General features: G+C 37.1%; 1 protein-coding gene across 8 annotated transcripts in view; it reads right to left on the bottom strand.

The window, feature by feature from the left end:
- EXOC4 (exocyst complex component 4) overlaps positions 1–21,963 on the bottom strand; it is a 746,933-nt gene that overhangs the window by 386,332 nt on the left and 338,638 nt on the right. The gene's annotated exons all lie outside the window — the stretch shown is intronic.

Here is a 21,963-nt window from a genome sequence, read left to right as displayed (position 1 = left end):
CTTGAGCATAACTCATCCTGCAGGTCTTAGTGGAGACATTGCTTATGTTATTATAAGGACATCAGTGACCCTTACAGGCTGTCTCTACTGTATTCTCTCACTCTTTGTGGCACTTAACTGCTTTCTTTGGGAATGCTAATCCAACTCCCACACCCCCACCCACCCTAGCCTCTAAACACACAAGGGCTGGGAGTGTTATTCATGTCTGTTTTACTCCCTATTGCCTTGTATAGGACCAAACACAAGTCTCCCTGTAGCAATAAGAAGTGGCTAAAAGCAATGACTTGATTTCTTTTGAAAGCACAGACCAATGCAAACCATTAAAAGAATAATAAAATAAGACCCACATCTCTTGGCTCCAAATTTTTCCATGTCACCTCAGTAACTGATTCAATTATCTTCCAAAACTGATTCCACAATCAACCAAGCAGGATCCACACTGATTTGTAAAATAGTATTGCAACTCTGGTTAGATGAGAAACTGAAAAAATACACCTTTCCAAAATAATATGCTCAGTAAATTGAAGATCATTTCTACTTAAACTACGATTTATAACTAAAAGTATAATAATTCTTTTTAGCGAAAGTATATTTTCAAATTTGGAACATCACTGAAATTTAATTCTGTCAAAGCAGTTGGGATAGATTAACAGAATTTCCAATGATGTTTAAGATCCATGCTAAAGATTATGTTCTTACTTAATAAAACTCTATTCTCAGTAACAAAATCCTAAGAACTTAATAGCTATAATGTTGGTCTCTTGGGGCATCTGGGTGGCTCAGATGGTTAAGCGCCTGCTTTTGACTTGGGTCATGATCTCCAGGTCCTGGGACTGAGCCCCACATTGGGCTCCCTGCTCAGTGGGGTGTCTGTTTCTCTCTTTCCCTCTGCCCTTCCCACCCTGTGTGCGTGCTCTCTCTCTTTCTCTTTCTCTCTCTCTCTCAAAGGAATAAGTAAAAAATCTTAAAAAAAAAATGGAGGGTCTCTTTTTGGTGGTGAATGTTAATTACGAACAAAAATAGACTAATATTGATTTTCTTGTACTGGACTTAAGTTAAAAAGTGAGAAGTTATCAGCAACAATCATCATGCAGGTGGCATGACTTTTTTCTTTTTGTTTTTATTTTTTAAATCATGCTTCAGTTCCCAAAGAAATACTATTTGATCTTACTACACTGAGATCACACACACACACACACACACACACACACACACACACACACAAAACCCCACAAATACTATCTGCCACTTCTGATGACCTCTCTGCCTGTCTTCTTATCTTCACAGGACATGTTAGATTAGATGAATGTGGATTTTTCCTAAGTGTCATTTATTCTTTGAAATGCTCTTCTGAATTCTTTTCACATCAAAAACCCAAATCAGATATTCTTCTCTGCCCCCAGGAATTAATTCTTAGACCTGAATGTCAAAAATAAAATACAGGCAGGTGCGCCTAGGTGATTCAGTCGGTTGAGTGTCTGCCTTCGGCTCAGGTCATGATCCCGGGGCTCTGGGACAGAGCACCGCATCAGGCTCCCTGCTCAGTGGGGAGCCTACTTCCCGTGGCCCCCACCCACCCACTGCCTACAACTCACCCTGCTTGTGTTCCTTCTGTCAAATAAATAAAATCTTTAAAAAAAATACAGACAAATATCATACAAAATATTAAAAGAAGTCACTATAAACCTGTACTATATCATTGCACAGAACTGCAGTTGATGTTAATTTACTGGACCACATCCTATATCGAGAGTCAGGCTAGGCTCAATTCGTTCTAATCACTGCAACCCTTATTATTTGGGGGGTTGTTTCTGCTAAAGATGGAAACATTTTCATGCAAGTAGCTGCCTACCTCTTTATTCTGCTAGGGTTCACCACAGCACTCACTTGATTTGTTTAATGTAAATGTGTCTGTGATGGGTAATTTTATCTATATTCTGCTACAACTTCACTTACAGCATTATTCTAATTAATGGGTCATTCATCATTTTACTAGAGCTGTTTTATATCGGAGGAGGTTACTGTTACCTTCATAGTAGTTTCAGAATTTGAAAATCATTCTCACTTCTTCAGTCACATACTTTGGATATTGTTACAAGACAAAATTCATTTTCCATTTCTTCCTATCACTGGCAGAAGAGAAATGACAGTTTTGCCATTAAAGCTTATAATTTAGGGATCCCTGGGTGGCTCAGCAGTTTAGTGCCTGCCTTCAGCCCAGGGCATGATCTCAGAGACCTGGGATTGAGTCCTGTGTCAGGTACTCTGCATGGAGCCAGCTTCTCTCTGCCTGTGTCTCTGCCTCTCTCTCCCTGTGTCTCTCATAAATAAAATTTAAATTAAAAAAAAAGCTTAAAATTTAGCCCTTAAGAACTTATTAAGTGTAAGCAATCTTTCCCGAAGTCCCCCCATACTACAAACACTATGGTGGAGGCAATATATCCCGTTACTTTACTGTGAATGAGCCCTGAGAAATGGGAAAAAGAAAGACAGACTACTGCTTAGGCCAGGACTGAGGAAAGAGGGCAGGGACAGATATTACACACACACACACATGCCTCCCCCCAAATGCTAAGCCCCCAAATGCTAAGGCCTCTTCGATCGTCTAAAAATGGCAATCCATTTAACTATCAATTTTCAATTTCTATGACAACCTCTACAAACATCAATTATTGAGACGTTGCTGTTTCAAGTACAAGTTTAAGTAATCTATGTACATTGGCTCATCTTCTAACAATCCCAACAAAGTCCATGGTATTATTCTTATATTACAGATGAAGAAATTGAGACTTCTGGAAGTTCAGTGACTAAAATGGGAATGGAGTCTAGACTGGTTTGACTCCAACACCTGAATGTCGATTGCATTTCTTCAGGGCTAAACAACTTCTCTCAAAGCTCTCAGCAACCTAATAAACTTAAGACACTGCTTTAAATTCCTACTAAGGCATATTCTTTCATGCAGAATTGATTTTTATAAACCCTTATTCACATATGCATAGAATCAGTCCTGGAATGACATGGATGGCCCAGTGCACTAGCTGATTTCTTATTAAGGAAAAACTCCATATATTAGAAACCCTGTTTTATGAGTCCCAAAGGGGGAAAAATACATAAAATCTAGGAGGAAACTCATTTCTTCCCATGACTGCCTGTATCTTTCCTGACAAGGTTTCTTTGTTATAATTAGACTTCCTCATCTCCTATTCCTCCAGCCCCGGATTCTCTGCTGTCCTGGACACTCTCACACCATGCAATTATAAGAACAAAGTGCTATGGACAGAGAACACATCATTTTCACATATTTCTACTGTTTCCACTTCAATTTCTGCTGTGCAGTTCAGAAACAAAAGTTGTTTGAAAAGTGATAACGAGAATGCTCATAAAGTCAGGCTTCCTCTTTCTTATCTGTCCAGAGAGAAGAAAATGGAGTTTTACAGGGAAGAAAATGCAGGCTATACAGGGAAAAGTATTTGCTAAGCTTTGAAGAGTTTACAAGAAGAGGATGTTTGCAGAGCTGAAGACCCAGAGAAAATAAAAAGATTAGAGAAGGTATTTACCCTGTTAACCTGCCAGAAAGTCAATGTTCTAAAAGGTAAACGTACTGCTACTGAAGGGGTTCAGAACAAGTCTTGTGCTCCAAAATGCACCATTTGGGCATGTGGACTATTTTGAGCTGAAGGCAGTCAACACCCAACAGATTCAAGAAAAACTTTTATCCCTCCCTTAATCTATTTAATTAAAAAAAAATTTAGATAGGAGGCTTTGACCAGAAACAGAGCTAATTACCAAAAGCTCACTTTTTACCTATCTATATAGCACGACAAACATCTAATTACCAAACATCTGCTCTTATCAACCTGTGAATCATCCCCTCCTTCCCCTTTGAAACTCCTAACCCCTTCCTGAGCTCAGAATGGCATATAAGCCTCAACTGCCCAGCTTTCCCTTGGGTCTCATATTCATGTAGGGTCCCATATGTATGTAATTCATATTTTTCTCCAGTAATAGGTCTTATGTTAATTTAATAGACCAGCTAAGTAGTCTGGAAGGGAAGAAGGAGATTTTTTTTCCTCCTCAATATCATGTGTGTGAGGAAAGGCAAAATAGTGCAAAATAGTACAGTACAGTTTTGTATACCCTTTAAAAAATTACTCTGAGACACTCTTTTATAAATAAAAAGGTGTCTTGATACAGTAAGTATTTTCAGCTGTAATCGGCAAACACATTGAGAACTATTTCACAATAGTAAAGTGCAAAGGTTTGCCTTGACCTTTAGGGGGGAAAAAAACTTCTGAAAGTGGAATTATGGTTTTGGATTCCAAGCCAAATCAATGTAACAGAAAACAATATCTATGTACAAATATAAAAATTATTAAGACTAATAATGTTCTCCTTCCCCTCTGAAGTTTCATTGGAATGCACCCTCAGGCCCATCAAAATCTACAGGAAAAAGCTATACATGGAAGCAAATATATAAGTTTAAGGTCTCAAAATCCTTGAAGGACACATTCTCACTTAGCGAGTGCTAATGTTGCTCTCTTCCTACAATTTTCCCTAATTAGAAAACAGTAAAGTATTGCCATTGCCATTGTTATTTGTAGTTTTGAATTCCTATAATTTCTGGTTCTAGAGATTTTTACTGTTTCTCTTCTTTTCTACCAGGAAAAGGCAGTGTTAACATTTATGTCCAAAAAGGGTCTACTTTAATAGTGTCTGGCCTATAAATTTTTAGAATATTGCTACAAAAGCATTAAAGCTATTTTCATTTTTATATCTCTATGTAAAAAAGGAGCATTGTGAACAAGAGTTTTGAGAATGGAAAAAAGTCAAAATTCCACAATAAAACAGTAAAAACAGCCAATTGTTTTGAGGCTGACAAAACAAGGTGGCCACACAAGGCCCTTGACCTTGGGGCTGCTATCCATCCTCAGCTGCCCTGCTGTATCCAATTCTCTCTTACTAGGTTGGTCTTTTCTGTGAACCTAGACTCATTCTTTCCCCCACTGTTCTTCTTTTTGGATCCATGTCACTCTTTTCTTTCTCCTTTACTTGGTTTCCTTTCGCCATTCACCACTCCTTCCTTTTGCTCCATTCTGTCTGTTAAAGTGGCTTAAATGGAACTGAAATGTTTTAAACATTTTTATGCTTAATAAATAAAGCACTAAAATCTCTATGTTAAATTAAATATCTTATATTTCTCTAAAAACAAAAAAGAAAAGAGAAGGAAAACTTTTTACCAGTATGTGGCCTTCAATTTATTTTTGGATAATTAAGAGGAAAAATGCTCTCCCCCAACTCCTACTTACCTTCATTGAAAAGACTATACTTCTGGGGCAACTGGGTAGTTCAGCAGCTGAGCATCACCCTTTGGCTCAGGGCATGATCCTGGGTCTGGGGATTGAGTCCCACGTCAGGCTCCCTGTGAGGAGCCTGCTTCTCCCTCTGCCTGTTTCTTTGTCTCTCTGTGTGTCTCTCATGAATAAATAAATAAAATCTTAAAAAAAGAAAAGAAAGAAAAGAAAAGAAAACGAAAAGAAAAAAAAGAAAAGAAAAGAAAAGAAAAGAAAAGGAAAGGAAAGGAAAGGAAAGGAAAAGACAAGACAAGACAAGACAAGACAAGACAAGACAGGACTTCTAAGGCTATTTGTGATAGTAATCATAATTCACATTTTTTCACAGATCAATTTTTAAAAAATACATCCTTATATCATAAGTACTTCCATGTTGGTAGCTTTTCATCTATAGTGAGAATATTTACTGTAGGTATCACAGGAAAAATGGCAGTTATAAGCTATCAACATCATAGCCAAATTACCTGGAAAAGAAAACCAACCAGCTTTTCTGTTTATCTCTAAGCTAATAATGAGAATCAATCTACCTGCCTCCTAGAATTCTGGAGTTACACAGTGAGGCCCTTGTGTGCAATTCTGATATCAGAAAGAAGTCCTCAGAGTAAATATTTAAAATCATCCTATTCAATGAACAAGCAATCTGTATCTTCATATTATGGTTTAATGCTATGAGGCTAATTCATACCAGAAGTGATCCAAAGCCTATTTCTACGAGAGTCAACAATCCTTTTCTTATGATAATGCAATAATTTTTCAGACTAATGACTCATGATGTTTTTCTGAAAATGTTCAATTCAAAATAAATATAGAATCTGTAGTGCTAAAAGATTATAGGTGTGGTTTTTTTTTTCATTTTGTTTTGATTTTTAATTTTTGGAAGATGTATCATCCTTTTCCTCTAGATTTATTCAAGTTTGAATGAAAAGTTCCTGCTTCAGTTCAGAGCTTTGATCTTGGCTATGATGTCTTCCTTGGCCTAGACTCTAATGAGACTAAGTCTATGCATGCTGTCAATCTTCTACATCAAATGCTGGGAGTGAGGAGAAAGCAACTTTTTATTACAGAATTCTGAGGTCCCTCTTTGGGGAGAAAAAGGAAGAAATGTAGTATAATACTTCTTTCAGTTTTTCTTCTTTCTCACAGGGGGAGAATACATACTTTGGACATATTCAAAGAACGTTTTACAGTTACAATAATAAAATCAGTAAAGAAATTCCTTTCTCCCTTTTTTTCTTCCTTTAGGGACCTATAAGAAATGTCTACTACAGAAATGAAACTGATTAATCTCAATACTAAGAAATTTTTATTTATAAGCTAAGATGAACTTTTTTGTAATATAGGATAAAATAACCAGGAAAATAAGAATGTATCTGCTGGCTTTTCTCTCTCTTTGAATTTCTTCCCCTACAGTTATTTTACAGATTAGAGTTAATCCCCCCAAACAGCGAATATCCAGCAGGGTAGGTTACTGATTATATCTTACGATAAGAATACTACTCCCAATTTGGGCTTCAACACTTTGAGAAGAAGTGTCAGAATTCTTAGTATAAAGTCTTAACATATGGTTCATTTCCCTGTTCTAGGGCATAATTACTATAGTAAAGGACCTTGAAATGGCCACTCCATTAGTTTTAAGTGGTACTAATTAGGATTTATAATTTAGATTCTATGTAATACACAGAATCAAACACTGACTGTGTGAAGTTTTGGCTCTTCCTATAAGAAAACACCAATTTGAAAATTAAAAATAAGATTAGGTAGTCCTAAAGGGCACAATTTTCATTCTAGAAAGGAAATAAGCAACCTCAGGTTCCTGCCAGTGGGAGGAACAACTGGGTTTAAAGCCCCATTTCACAAATTAAATTCTGGCTGCATTTTTTAACACCAAGACTTTTTTTTTCCTTCACAGTGCCAAAAGTACATTCCAGAGCCAATGTTCTCAAGTGAAAACATATTTAGACAAGCAGTAATTCGCTAGTAATGTTTCCACATAATCATTTCACGCACGACTGCTAATCATGCCATGTGAGAGAAACCTCTAAACAAGGGGACGTATATATGGCCATAAAATTAAATTATCAAACTGATAAAGGAAAAATGGTCAAATAAAACACTGTTCTAAGCTCATTCAGAGTATTAATAAATTCTGTTTTGGACAGCTTTAGATATTTATGAAAGGGTACAAATCTAGAACATAACCTAGTCTTAGAAATATAAACACTTTTTTTCTCTTATTACTGAAATACATAACTAAGGAAGTGGTTCCCCAAGTAGTGATGTAATATTTAATAGGTCCCCATTCTGTCACTTATCATGACTTCCAAGGACTAAGCTCTTTAAGAATTTTTGAGATTCATTCCAACAGTGCTACCACCAGCCACACTCTCCCTCTTAGTACCTTCACAAGTTACTGATGGGCAGCAAGAGAGAGACCTCTGAACTACACCAGAGCTTCCAAGTGCATTCTCTTGCCTAGAAGCAAGGCACGACATTCAACTCAATTCCATTTTTCTCCTCTTGCTCAAAAGGAATGACAGAGACGGTAGTGATTGAAAGCATTAGTGGGTTTACACAGAGGAAAGCCAAGAGAAACACTTGGTACAGGCAGATCATGTCTTCCCTTCTTCAGAAACACAAATGAGCATGGAAGAAGTCAAAGTTATATATAATCTTTAGTGGTAAAAAAGTAGTAATGCTTCACACATGCAGGGTCTGGCAGAATATGGTACGGAGGCAGCTCATGAAAAGCTTAGCTATCAAATTAATTCCAGTTGGCTGGGATATAAACCCTGTCATATATATTGAGAACTAGATGAAACATAACTAACTGTAATGATAAAGAGCGATGAAAGTGCTGCTGGAAAAATAATCACAAAGCTTCAGGTTTGTTTAATGATTTTGTCAATATGTGGAAAAGAGGAATTCCATGGAACCAGAAGAAATCTCAGGGGGATTCTGCAAACATTAGGAAGAAATTATGCGGAGGGTTTGCAATGCTAGTACTTTAAAAAGGGAAGGGTGGATTTTCTTTTATAATAATAAGCTCAAAAAATGCTAACCTAAACTTCAAAGCTTAAAATGATTTTTCCTTCATGAGTTGTAGGCTGAGAGCACACTACAAAAAAAAGTCTACTAAAGATTCACTGTAATCCATGGTAGAGAAGAAATCATTTCTCTTTCTTCCTAATATTTAAGGTACTTGATGGAAACGCACAGGTATTAAGAGAAATGAGCTAAAAAAAAAACCAAACTGTAAACATGTCCATTGTTTTCCTTTTATAAATTGCTCCTGGCATGGTTTCCCTACAACATCAGTTTTTAACTGCTCCTCAAACAAAATATTTAATCAGCGGTCTCACATTGTTTTTACAAAGCATAACCACTAAAAGAACAAATAAGTGAATTTTAAAAATTAATGAAGCTTCTGAATCAAACTGCTAATCATTTACTCAGTCTACCCAAATAAATACATAGATATGTCCATTCTTCTTCACAAAAGATTAAGGTTTAACAAATGGCCCAGGTTCCGTTAGAATGGTTTTCCTTCTCCTTTTTGGGGCCTCTACTATATCATTCTGGTCTAAATAAAAGACAAGGAATATATCATATACAGGAAGATATGTGTTTAAGGCCAATTCATAAATGCCATAAAGACTAAACATTTGAAAACATTCTACTTACATTATCTCATTGAAAAAAAAGGACCCGCAATGGCAGAAGTCATTTGAGAAATAAAGTAAAACCACAAAATATAGTGAAATGCAGTTTTTCAGATGATAATGCCAAGAGAGGACGTTTATAAAGACATTCCTGCAGGTAACATCATTCTTAAAAGTTTTTGTTTTACATCACACCAAGACCCAAAGCTAATATAAGAATCACAGTGTTCTATTTTAGAAAGTCAAGAGCCATCTCTTTCTTGAAATGGAGACATTTCTTATCTGTGTAGAGAAATTTACCTTTAAATAAATTAAATTACATTTTGGATGTATTTTGAAAATTTACCTTGGGTAAATTTATATAATAAAAGTCCTTACGTTATACAAGTATGACTAAATTAACCAGTTAAATTCATAAAGTTTTCTTCTAAATCAGACCAACTATTTTTAGATAATTATCTTTTAGAAGTAAGACGAAGAGAAGAGAACAGTGATTATGGTTAGACCACCATGAGAAAGCACTTTGAGGTTTTCATCTTGACCTGGCCTGTGATGTCTCTGGGACCCAGAACTGGTCAGATTGTCTTTCATCTAAAATTTTTTAAAGAGAAAAATGATTTATTCTAATCCAGCAGAGGAATGATGTTTATGAACTGCTTTTGGAGTGTCCTACTGAAATGCTATTCCTGACTCCAACAGCCCCGTTAGAGAGACACCATGAAAGAGACCTGGAATTTGAGAAAGAACCTTGTATTTTCAGGGTTTGAATGGAAAGTAGAAGGTAAGAGTGAAGGCTCTGGAGTATTTCTGCCTGGGCTCGAATCCCAGCCCCTCCATTTACAATAGTGTGGTCTTAGTCAATCCACTTCAACTCTCTATGCCTCAGTGAGGTTCCTCAGCTATAGGATGGGGAAAATAATAATACCTCCCACATAAAGTTGCAGCGAAGACTGAATTAGATAGTGGATGCTAAGCATTAAAAAACATAACTGGGTATATTGCTAGTAGGGTTCAGAAATTTTAGTTTTATTATGATTTACTTGAGTTGACAGAGACTTTTACAACATATAAACAGACTGTAAAAGTGAGACTCAGAAGGTACACTTAATACAATTCTATCCTGCATTAGCCCAACATTCCTGGGATTCAGGATGTTGCAAAACTATTACTTCTGCTCGTGTATATAATCGAAAACACAAGAATTCAAGGTGTATGCTCATTACAGTTTCTCCGTACAAACAGGAAACAATATTAATGTTGTAGAAATTCACCACTTGCATGGCATCAAACTTGGGTACCAAATTGGATGTGAGCAATGCAGGCGCCATCTCTAGGACTGCCTCCGAAACCTAGCTCCTTAAGGCTCTGGTGATCATTTTCCTGGAGTTTGCTGCAATAATGAGTCTAGACAGCCTGGATCCATTAAAGATCATGCCTGCTGTCTTTATGCATTCCCTCCAGTAATTCAATCATGTCTATTTGGGAGAGACTCTGAGTTTTCTTAGGGACATTCAAATACCCAGTTTCTTGAGGTACGCTAATATTTAAATTAAGGAGGGGATTTCTGATTGCATTAGAAATGCATCCATCTTCCCCTTCTTGTCTTTGCAGAGGGCATGCCACAGGCTTTGTCACAACCAAATGCAAATTTCTCCTAGGCTGGAAGTGCAAATTTTATTTTGAAGAGCAACATGCTTCATGCTCTGTAGTTATTCATCATCCACCAAATAAAATAATATCTGAAATATGTGTAGCACACAAATGTTTTTTTCCCTCAACTCCCAGGAAAATACACATGTGGATGTATCCCAAGAGTGGGCTTTCTGTAGAAGCGCTAAAGCCAATGACAAAATTCCTCTAACATTTACATCTGTAATGATTTTTCTTCTAGAGAGAAGAGGAAATATGGGGAAATTAGATTTTTGACAGCCTTTGTGATGTTTAGAAAGGTAGAAACATGTTTGCAAACTTCAAACCTGAGCGACTTGTTTTAGCGCCTTTTCTGACAAGGCAACATTAAGCAAATGTCTCACAGAGGAGGTTCCTCTGGTGTGTGTGTCTGGGCTCAAGGAGGAGAGGAGAGGTAGGGTTTCATGTGCTGTCATGGGAAATTAACAGTCTACCTTAAGGTGGTTTACAGACTATCATTTTTAATCAGACACAGGCAGCCCATCTGCTAACATAAGCATTCAAGAGAGCAAAATAAGCCACTTTCTAGTAAGAATCACATCCACTTAAGCAACTGTACCATAAAACATATTTGGAGATTTATCTTCATCATTTATTGCTTTGGGATACCAAAAGTAATCCGGAGAAGGAAGACTATGTACAAATCTGTTTAGGCAGCAATGACCCTGAGGCACACGGGGAGCATAAAACCAGAACCATGTATTGTGTATGGTCACCAAACAACTGGGGATCTATCCTCATTATCACGGTTCTGATGGGGAGAACTGTAAGACACCGCTGTCCATGAAAAGTTTACAGTATTCTCCTGGACATTTATAAGAACTCTCCACAGGGGCACCTAGGTGGTTCAGTGGTTGAGTGTCTGCTTTTGGCTCAGATCGTGGTCCCGGGGTCCTGGGATCCAGTCCCACATCAGGCTCCCTATGTGGAGCCTGCTTCTCCCTCTGCCTGTGTCTCTGCCTCTCTCTGTGTCTCAAGAATAAATAAAATATTTTTTTCTAAAAAAAGTTTACAGTATTAATTTACTCACCTAACATTTACGGAGAACCTAGTGTATGCTAGACATCAGCAAAGTTCTGGCTATGCAAATCCAATCAAAAAATGATCACTAACATCTTATGAGGAAGAAACATGAGAATCGAGAATAGCCCTCTTTAAATCAGCAAGGGTACAGAGGAAAGGGGTAAGAGAAAGGGTACAGAGAAGGGGTAAGAGACATGTCTGACAGGTATCCCAAAAAGATGCTGCTGAGGGATGAGTAGTAGAAAGTCACTAGGTAAAGGAAAAGGAAAGGCCACCAGGTAGAGAGAAAACATAGGCAAAGGAAGACAGGTGGGACAGAGAATTAAGGTTTGCACAACTTCAAAGAGCTTAGGATGGCAAAAAGAGACTATAGGAAGTATGTAAGAAAATGAAGGAAATGAGTTTTAAAAGACAGTTCTCCTATCCTGTTTTTCTCACCCACTTACTGACCAGAAAGAATCTGAGGGCCTAGATGTGGGAAGAGCCACAAAATGAAGGTGACCTGGACCCCCTCATCACCTTGTAGTACATCCCATGAAGAACCTTGGGCAGGCTCTCTTCATGCCTGGGTTCCAATCCAACATTGTGTAGAATGCAAGGATTTAGAGTCAGAAGCCATAGGTGTATGTCCTGCCTCCAATACCATGTTGCCTCGAAGAAGGAACTGAATGTTTGAGCCTTCAAACTATTTTTCAGGGCTGTGATGCTGACGGAATAAGACAATGTACTTGGAAGTTGCTATTTTAATGTTAGCTAGTTAATGCTATTATATAATTGATGTAACTCAAGTAAATGCATAGTCATAGTAATAAAGTTATTATTTATGTTCTAGTAGATCATGGCTTTACATGCTGGCCTCTCCCTTTAGACCTTTATAATTATAAAATAAATATGGTGTCATTCCAATAAGTTCAGAAAATATAGGAAAGGATAACAAAGAAGATAATCCCACATTTATTTCTATGTAAATGCATACTCATAAACAAAGATATATATGTATATATTTTGATCAAAATGTGGTCACGCTATACTTCTGTTTTGCAACCAGCTCTTTACTCTTTAACGTATCTTTCTATGCTTTTTTTTTAAATTACTATTTATTCATGAGAGATGGGGGGAGGAGGGCAGAGACAGGCAGAGGGAGAAGCAGGCTCCCTGCAGGGAGCCCGACATGGGACTCAATTCCAGGACTCCAGGATCATGCCCTGGGTGGAAGGCAGGTGCTACACCGCAGAACCACCCAGAGATCCCTGTGTCCTTCTATATTAATAAAAATACACCGACTATACAATTTGCAGTGGCTGGACAATATTATATGCACAGAACATAATTTATGCAACCAATATCCCTAGACAGCCCAATAGATGAATATAGATCTTAGCTAAACATTCCCTGTGATCTGTTCTCTTCAGGTTTTTAATCCTTCTCTTCACCCCATTCTCCCACCCACATACCTCTGTTATCCTTTTGCTTTGTTTCTTCGCCAACAGTTGTATTTGATCTTGAGGATTTTCTGACAGTCCTCAATTCTGCATCATCTGACTCAATATCATGCTAAGTTTCACTTTGTTGTACAATTGTTCAGTGACTTAACCTATAAATTCTCATCTTCACTACAAAGGCCGTTAGCACATCTGGCTCACACCTTTCATCCAGGAATCCCATACTTGTCCTTCACAAATACTGTTTCCTCACACCCATCTCCAACTTCCAAGTAAATACCTTGAGTTTGAACATAATCCAATTTGCTTCTCATCCCTAATCTTCTACCTTCTTGCAAGTCATCACTATTAATTGTGGATGTTTTCTCCTAATAGGGACATTATTTTCCTATTATAAGATTTTCACTGAGGGTATATTTTTAAATTTTTATTTATATTTATATTATATATATTATATTACATATTATATATATATATATATATATATATATATATATATATATCTTTATTTAGAGCATGAGTGGAGGGAGGAACAGAGGGGGAGCAGACTCCCTGCTGAGCTCCATGTAGGGCTTGATTTCTTGGCCCCAAGATCATAACCTGAGCTGGAATCAAGAGTCGGTTGCCAAGGGGATCCCTGGGTGGCTCAGCTGTTTAGAGCCTGCCTTTGGCCCAGGGCACAATCCTGGAGACCCGGGATCAAGTCCCGCGCCGCACTCCCGGCATGGAGCCTGCTTATCCCTCTGCCTGTGTCTCTGTCTCTCTCTGCCTCTCTATCATAAATAAATAAGTAAATAAGTTAGTAAATAAATAAATCTTAAAAAAATAAAAAAAAATTTAAAAAAGAGTTAGTTGCCTAACCAACTGAGTCATTCTGGTGCCCGAAGCATTTGACATTCTTATCGACAATGCACAGGGCCCACCTTCTCCACATCCTCACCATTGCTTGTTATTTTCTTTTTTTTTTTTTGGCCATCCTAACAGGTGTGAGGTGTTGTTTCATTGTGGCTTTCATTTACCTCTCCCTGTCCCATTTACCTATCCCTGATGCTGTTTTTTTTTTTTTTGAAATGTAATTTTTAGAAAATTCCAGTATAGCGACCATGCAGTGTTATATTAGTTTCAGGTGTACAAAAATATATATATATTATTTATTTGGGGGTGGGTAGTAGAGGGAGAGGGACAAGCAGACTCTGTGCTGAGAGTGGAGCCTGACATGGGACTTGATCTTAAAATCCCGGTATCTCGACCTGAGCTAAAATCAAGAGTCCAACATTCAACCGACTGAGCCACCCAGGTGCCCCTCTTTTCATGTGAGACATAATTACAAAGTAGAAATGATGAGAAGAGTGACTCTGGATGTGTAGGGGCAGGGGGAATAAAGGCTTCCTAGGTGGACTCCTGAACTTCTGTGGTCTGGATCACTGGAGAGCTCGTGGCATCACCTCTCAGGACAGGGCACAGAGGAGGTGAAGAGGCAGATGCAGAGCAGGACACCAGGATGCAGGTATGTGCAGAGGAGTAGACGCTGAGAATGGAAGATTTAGGCAATGAGACTATTAGTTCAGTTTTAAAACTGACCCTGCATCCTGGACCTTTTGAGAGAGTTCCAGTTTGGAGATAATATAAAGTTATAGCTGAAACTACTGAATGGGTAGAGATAATGGCAGAGTAAGCAGAAAACAGTCAAAGAAAGACTCTGACAAGGACTTGTATTGAGGGAGAAGGCAGAGAGAACAGAACCTTAACAGGCCTGAGAATTAATGGTCTCAAGGAAAACGAGAGGCCAGAGATGGTGATGACAGAGAAGGGAGGGGAAAGTCCAAATATAAAAGCATGATCAGCTGCCTAGAAGGCTGACGGAACTAGATAACCTAAGATGAAAAATACCCTTCATATTTGACAATTAGATCAGAGTTGACTGGTCAGTAGGATACAGAGTGAAGGGGAGGAGAGGGAAATGAAGAGCAAGAATATACCTCAGCAGATTAGTAGGAAGGAAAAGAGGAATTGAAGTGGTAGGTAGGGACGGAGGGGTGGAGGGCAAATATGCAAGTTTAAGAAAAGGGATTTTATAAAGGGCAGAGATTGAGCACATCTGTGGGTCCCAGGGAAAGAATCAACAGATCAGAAAAGACTGAAGATCCAGGAGAGACCAGATTGAACAAAAAAGAACAAGATCGCAGAGGGGATGGAGTGGAATAGGACTGATTAGAGGAGGAACAACCTCTGAAAACAAGAACACACAGAGAGATGTGCTTCTCCAACAAATGAGTTTCTGAAGGTACATGAGGGAAATTGAGGAAATTTAATACTGGTGGAAAAGTGGGATATTTTTGGTCATGGATTTTTTTTCTTTTTTCTCATATTGCCACAATATCTAATTAGGAACAAAAACTCCATAAAGACAAGGACAATGTGTGGCACATGGTAAGCACCTGAATATTTGTTTAAAAAAATGAATAAATGGATGAAAAATAACTAACAGAAAAACATGGCCAAATTGAAGAATTTTTCCTCAAAATTCAGAGGTTTTTTTTTTTGTTTTTTTTTTTGTTTTTTTTTTTAAGTACACTCAACTCCTACTGACTGACTGTAGGAGTTGCATCTTGAAAAATCAACGTCAATCAAAAGCATGTAAAAAAAAGAAATTGTAATGAAGTAAGGCAGAAGGACTTCCAACTTTCAATGAAAGATGTTGGTTCTCTTTACCCTTCAGGGAAATCCTCATTTCAATTTTCTTGAAAGCTTCAAAATAAGAAAAAATTGGAGATTCACTCAGTTGCATTTCTGAGCACTGTTGCACCTTTATCAAACCTGCTCAGCATTTGTAATTTCATTTCAAAGAACGGATATAGTGGTCTCTTTTTATACAACTTTCTTTGCTTTTCTTATTTCCACTCCTATATATTTTTTTAAGATTTTATTTATTTATTCATGAGAGACACACAGAGAGAGGCAGAGACACAGGCAGAGGGAGGAGCAGGCTCCCCACGGGGTGCCCAGTGTGGGACTTGATCCCAGGACCCCAGCATTACAACCTGCGCCAGAGGCAGACACTCAACCACTGAGCCACCCAAGTGCACCTCCACTTCTATACTTAAAATTTTCTTTCACCATATTGCACATAAATTTTTGCAAAAAGCGAAAGTAAAATATGCAAACAAGATATTGATGGCTTTGCTGGTGCTAACACCCTGCTGGTCTGTGGCTGGCATGGCATTACTGCCAACAGGGGGTTGCAGTAACCACCAGAAAAGGTTGCAGTTATATATAGGAAAACCCAGAACACAAAGTGGCTATGACACATGTGACCACAGAGAATATAAATATTCCATAACCACGGCTGACATGAAGGCAGTGAATGAATATAATTTAACAACAGGTCGAAGATAGTATAAAGAGTTAAAAATACAAATGTTTTAATTTGCAAGGATGAAAATGCAAGATTCTAAAGACTTACTGAAAGAATAATGTCCATCAAGTTTATCTTGTGCTTTTAAAACTGGCCCACCCACTTACCTATAATACATCTGCTCATTTACTCAAAACATTTTTTCTCCCTTCTTATTATGGATCAGAACCACATGATTTACAACCAATACCTGCTAACTAAAATTACTAGTGCCTCCAATCTAGCCCATGACTACTCACTGCTTCTTGTGATACTCCCACATCCCACTGGTTCTTGGTTAATCCTTCATATCACACTTCTCCCTTCCTACTGGCTGAATTTGTTATTTCTAAACACTAGCCTACATATTAATGTTGGCCTAAGAAGGTTGATTTAAGTCGCCAGTTATCATTCTTTGAAAAGGATGGTTCTTAATTTCAGGGTACTATCTTTTTTCTTTGGGGTGGGGGGGGGAGGCGGGTAGACTCCACACCCAGAATGTAGCCCAGCTTGGGGCTGTAGCTCATGACCCTGAGATCAGGACCTGAGCTGAGATCAAAAGTTGGATGTTTAGCCAACTGAGCCATCCAGGTGCCCCAAGGTAGTTTTACTTTTCCTGGTGTTCTAATTCATTCTCTTTAACAAAACTGGCAACCTATGATAGTTGTCAATTATTTTTTCATTGATTTGAAAATCTCAAAGTCTAAGAAATACCAAGTTAATTAATTTTAGCTGCCCCAGCTTTTACTTCCAAGGCTGTAGGACATTCTATATTCATCATCTAGATAATCTGACTCTGGGCACCCTGGCTCACTGCCTGGCTGGACCACAGAAGAGCCCCCCAGGATCTCTTACTTGCCTGAGAGATTCCTTGGTCCCCCAAGATAGGAAATCAAAAGAGTTCTTAAAAAGTTGTTTTGAAGAAATTTAAATTATAAGCAGTATTTAAGATCCTAATGAGTTTTCATTTATTCTAAAATAATGATTGAATACTGTGTTCTTACAACAGCAGATTTCAGTGGTATATTGATACAAGGGATAATATAAAAGAACCAACTAGTGGTTGTTACTACCCGTGTAGGTGACTAGCACAGACATAATGTTTCCCAAAAGCCACCAGACACCAAAGAGGACATATTGTATGATTCCATTTATATGAAGTTCAAGCATAGGCAAAACCAATCTATGAACAATGACAGAAATTCTACTGATGGTACTTTCTCACCTATTCATGATGTGGTGGCTCACAGGATTAGGCTTTGGAGAGTGCACCTTGATTTTAAAAATAGTAACCACAAAATAATTACTGTTCTTCCACAACTGCAAAAAACTACTTGAGGACACTGAAAACTCCAGTACCTATTCCATTGCAAAATAGAAAGATCCAGCACTTCCAAGTTCAAAACCATCGGTCTTGCCAAAAACTGAAATTAAGGTCATTAAAAACCAGAACTTCTCTTCTGATATTTGCACTTGTATTCCTTGTATCTGGCTGTTCTTGCTTCTTTCGCTTGAATCAAAGACCTTTACTTTCTCATTTATGAAATAACAAAGCTTCAAGATAATATTGTTGCTTAGTAGTTTGAGGTTTCTTTTTGTTTGTTTTTAACTACAAAAAGAAGAAAAAAGGGATTTTTTTCCCCATGAAATGGAAAATATTTCACTTGTGATACTATGTATTTTAAAAACCATAGTAGGGGAGCACGTGGGTGGCTCAGTGGTTGAGCATCTGCCTTTGGCTCAGGGCGTGATTCCAGGGTCCTGGGATCGATACCGCATTGGGCTCTCCCTGCAGGGAGCCTGCTTCTCCCTTTGCCTATGTCTCTGCTTCTCTCTCTGCATCTCTCATGAATAAATTAAATCCTTTTAAAAATTAAATAAATAAATAACCATAGTAGGCAATATTAATGATTAAATGTTCAAATGACAATTACTAAAAAGTAAAAAAGATAAAAATGACCAAGAAGATCCCTTGGTGTGTATACAGAAGCCTTTCAAACAAAGTAAACAAAAAAAAAAAAAAAAAAAAAAAAGAAAAGAAAAAACAAAGCAAAATAAAGCAGAAATAAGATAACAAATCAGTGTGTGTGTGTGTGTGTGTGTGTGTGTGTGTGAAAGGGAGTTTTCTGAGTGGCAAGCAAGGGGAACAGCAAAATAAATTTTCCAAATCATATAGAAAAACAATGTATAGCCAACACCTATAGGAACAGAAGTTATATTTAAGAGACCAGGTTCTTCCTGTAGGTATTCATACATTATTTTTGATACCAAATTACATTATCAATTTAGGTTTCAAAATCAGATGTAAATGGGCCTGTGGCTGGACATAAGCTATTTCAATGAATGCTGAATAGGCATATTTTGGCTATTGCAGTCCAAGACAAATACATGTTCAGAATACATAAAACACAGTACACAAATTATATAAATACTACCCACTGGAAAAAAAATCTTCTCTACTGTCTTTCATATATAAGCTAATGTTAATTAATAATTATACAATTTAACTCATAGGAAAAAACTGAACCCAAAACATCAGCAAATATTTAGGCCAAAATCAGTGGCAGACATGACTTTAGGTTTATTTGAAAATATAGTTTCAGTCCCAGATTAGCTCACAGCAGAGGAAAGCCAGCTTTCTTTTTGCCTTACACATCACTAAGAGTTAACTTATATTCACATGAACAATTACTGGCACAGGGAAAAAAATAAAAAAATACAAATAAAAAAATACAAATAAAAAAAAAAAGAGAGAGATAAAAAGGACTGAAGAGAGAAGGAACTCTCTAGTTAGTAAGGGTGGAGTTCCTCTAACAAGTGCTCTACATAAAGCCACAACAGAATTCCCCTCTTTCCCTGTGTTAGAAAAAAAGAAAGTCAAAGCTAAAAAGATGCAGAAGTCTATTAGAAGTCTTTGGCTTACCGGCTTACCCAATGACCACCATCAGCATTAAACTGAAGCATGAAAAAGTAACCCAAATGAGCAAGACTGGAAGAAACCCATTCATACCGAGCTCTGACGCTGCACAGTATATTAGAAATCACAGTATATTTAATCATAGATCTAAAGAGGGTAGACTCGACAACTCAGTGTGTAGTTAACTGCATTTCCAAGAAGGATGCTGCCTTCAAAAGGAAGCTTTCCCCCTTTGCCTAATTCATTAGAAAATTCTCGTTTCACAGAGTAGAATCTCTTTAACATTCAACCAACCAACTAGTTCTAATCCAGATTTGTGAAACAAGAAACAAAATTATTTTATCTTTTCAGTGATAGACATTTACATATTTGAAAAGAGGTGTCAAATATTGTTTTTCTTCTGTTTTTCACTGAACTTGCCACTTTTTTCTCATAGGTAACAGCCTGTCATTTCCTCCTAAGTGGACTGCCATGCCTGCTTCTCTTAGTGTTGTCATTGAAACGTGCTTGATATTTGGGTTGGAGCTTTGATCATCCCTCCAATGCAGTTGGTAACACAAAATTTCCAGTTAATCACAATCACTGTTCAGCCCTATACCATATATAACACAGTTTGAAAATACAAAAAAGAAAAGCTCTGAAAAATAAATTTTAATCTCTGAAAGTTAATTTGAGGATTAAAACCATTTAATATTTGTCACATATGTTCAAAAGCAGTTTCCCAGATGTGGGGTTTGAAATCTAAATGTGCCACTATGCAGTCCTTCACAGACCTTCACGGGTCAGACAGTCTGAAAACATCGCACTATTTTTCATAATTCTGAGGACAAGGGGGAAAAAAGGTATGTTTCATAAAAATGCAATAGGGTAGCCACATTTCCTCCCATGCATGAATAATGTATGATCCACAATGTTATTTGCTAGACTGTCTAATCACTAGCATCTTTCAAAATGCCTATATAAGCTTTAGCTCATTAAGAACAAACATGTATCTGTATAAAAATATCACATACCTGTGAACACTCAGAATAATATTCTGCCAAATATCAATACACACATCAAACTGACACGGGTATCCTACTTTTGAGCATTTCTCAAAAATAAAAATGTTGGGAAAAGAAATACAGAATAATTATTTCAGCTTGTGACACTCATGCTTACTCTAAATAATCAAGCTTAAATCCCTCTTTCAAAACATACCACACACACACACACATATATATATACACATATGTATGTATGTGTGTGTGTGTGTCTATATATATAAATATATGCATATATATATTTATATATATATAAAATCAAGGAATGATCCAGGGACTATTGCACACTTTCTAAATAAAAGTGGAAAAAAAAAGTGGCAGAAATAAGAGGCTAAATAAAAAAGCTTTTAAAGCAAGGCTTCTTCTATTAGAAGCAGTTTTATTATTTTGAAAGGGGCTTCTATGATTCATGAAAGAGTGATAAAGCAAAAGTACTTCATACAACTATAAGCTTTCAATGTAGTAATAAGAGAAAGACAAGGTGAAAGGACAAAGTATCTAGGTTTCCCATAAATAACTGCTAAAAACAAAGTATGAAGCTAAGGTACAAGAGTAGTTCTTTAGGATCAATGCTGTAAGAAGAAAGGAAATAAAAAGTTCGCCTTTATATTTCTGTATTTCATCCTCTAACAAATACTTTTTAGTAACAACAGAAGTAAAAAGAAATCAAAATATAAACAAAAACCAAAATAAAACCCCCCACACCCACTATTATACCACTTCTAGGTATGAAAGACTGCCTATTTCAATATCATTACTAAAATGAATTTCCTTTATATTTTTATTGGTATCTGATGAAAAGAAAAAAAAAACATTCATTTAAATCAGCAGACATTTGCTAAGCATCCTTCTAAGTGACTCATTAATTCTTTAAACAGATATTTGTTGTATGCACCATTCATATAGAAGGTACATTTGAACTGCTATCTTCCCTTCATTGTGGAAGTAATGTTAGAAAAGGAGGTGAGAAAAAAAAAAAGGAGGTGACCATGAAGGGCAGAAATCAAGGTGTTACAGAATGCAGATTTGGAGTTCTGAAGACCTAAAATGGTCTTACCAACTTCATTCACTTATGAGCAACAGTTAGTGCCAAAAAGTGGAAAAGATCTTATGTGCTAGGCCAGGTTTAGATTAATATGTACAAAATTCATAAGGAGTTTACTGAACGCCCTGAGTTATTTTCTGTAAGAAAAAGATGAGGTTTGTTGGCAAAGTTTATCACAAAAACCCCACAGGCCTTCTGCAAAGTGGCCCACCAAACCATACTACTTCTTTAGAAGGAAACAATCTAGATGTTCAACCACAACTGCTCTGTAGAAACTCTCAGCTATCCTGAACGTCACACGGAATAAATCCATAATGACATGTTGATAACCTTATGGCATAGTTAACACTTGATCTGTGTCTCTGTATAGTATTATCAAAGTGGACTACATGTTAAAGAT

The sequence above is a fragment of the Canis lupus genome, chromosome 18, assembly GCF_048164855.1.
Source record: "Canis lupus baileyi chromosome 18, mCanLup2.hap1, whole genome shotgun sequence".
Taxonomy (NCBI): domain Eukaryota; kingdom Metazoa; phylum Chordata; class Mammalia; order Carnivora; family Canidae; genus Canis; species Canis lupus.
The sequence above is the reverse complement of the archived record's forward strand: the minus strand, read 5'-3'. Positions and strand labels throughout refer to the sequence as shown.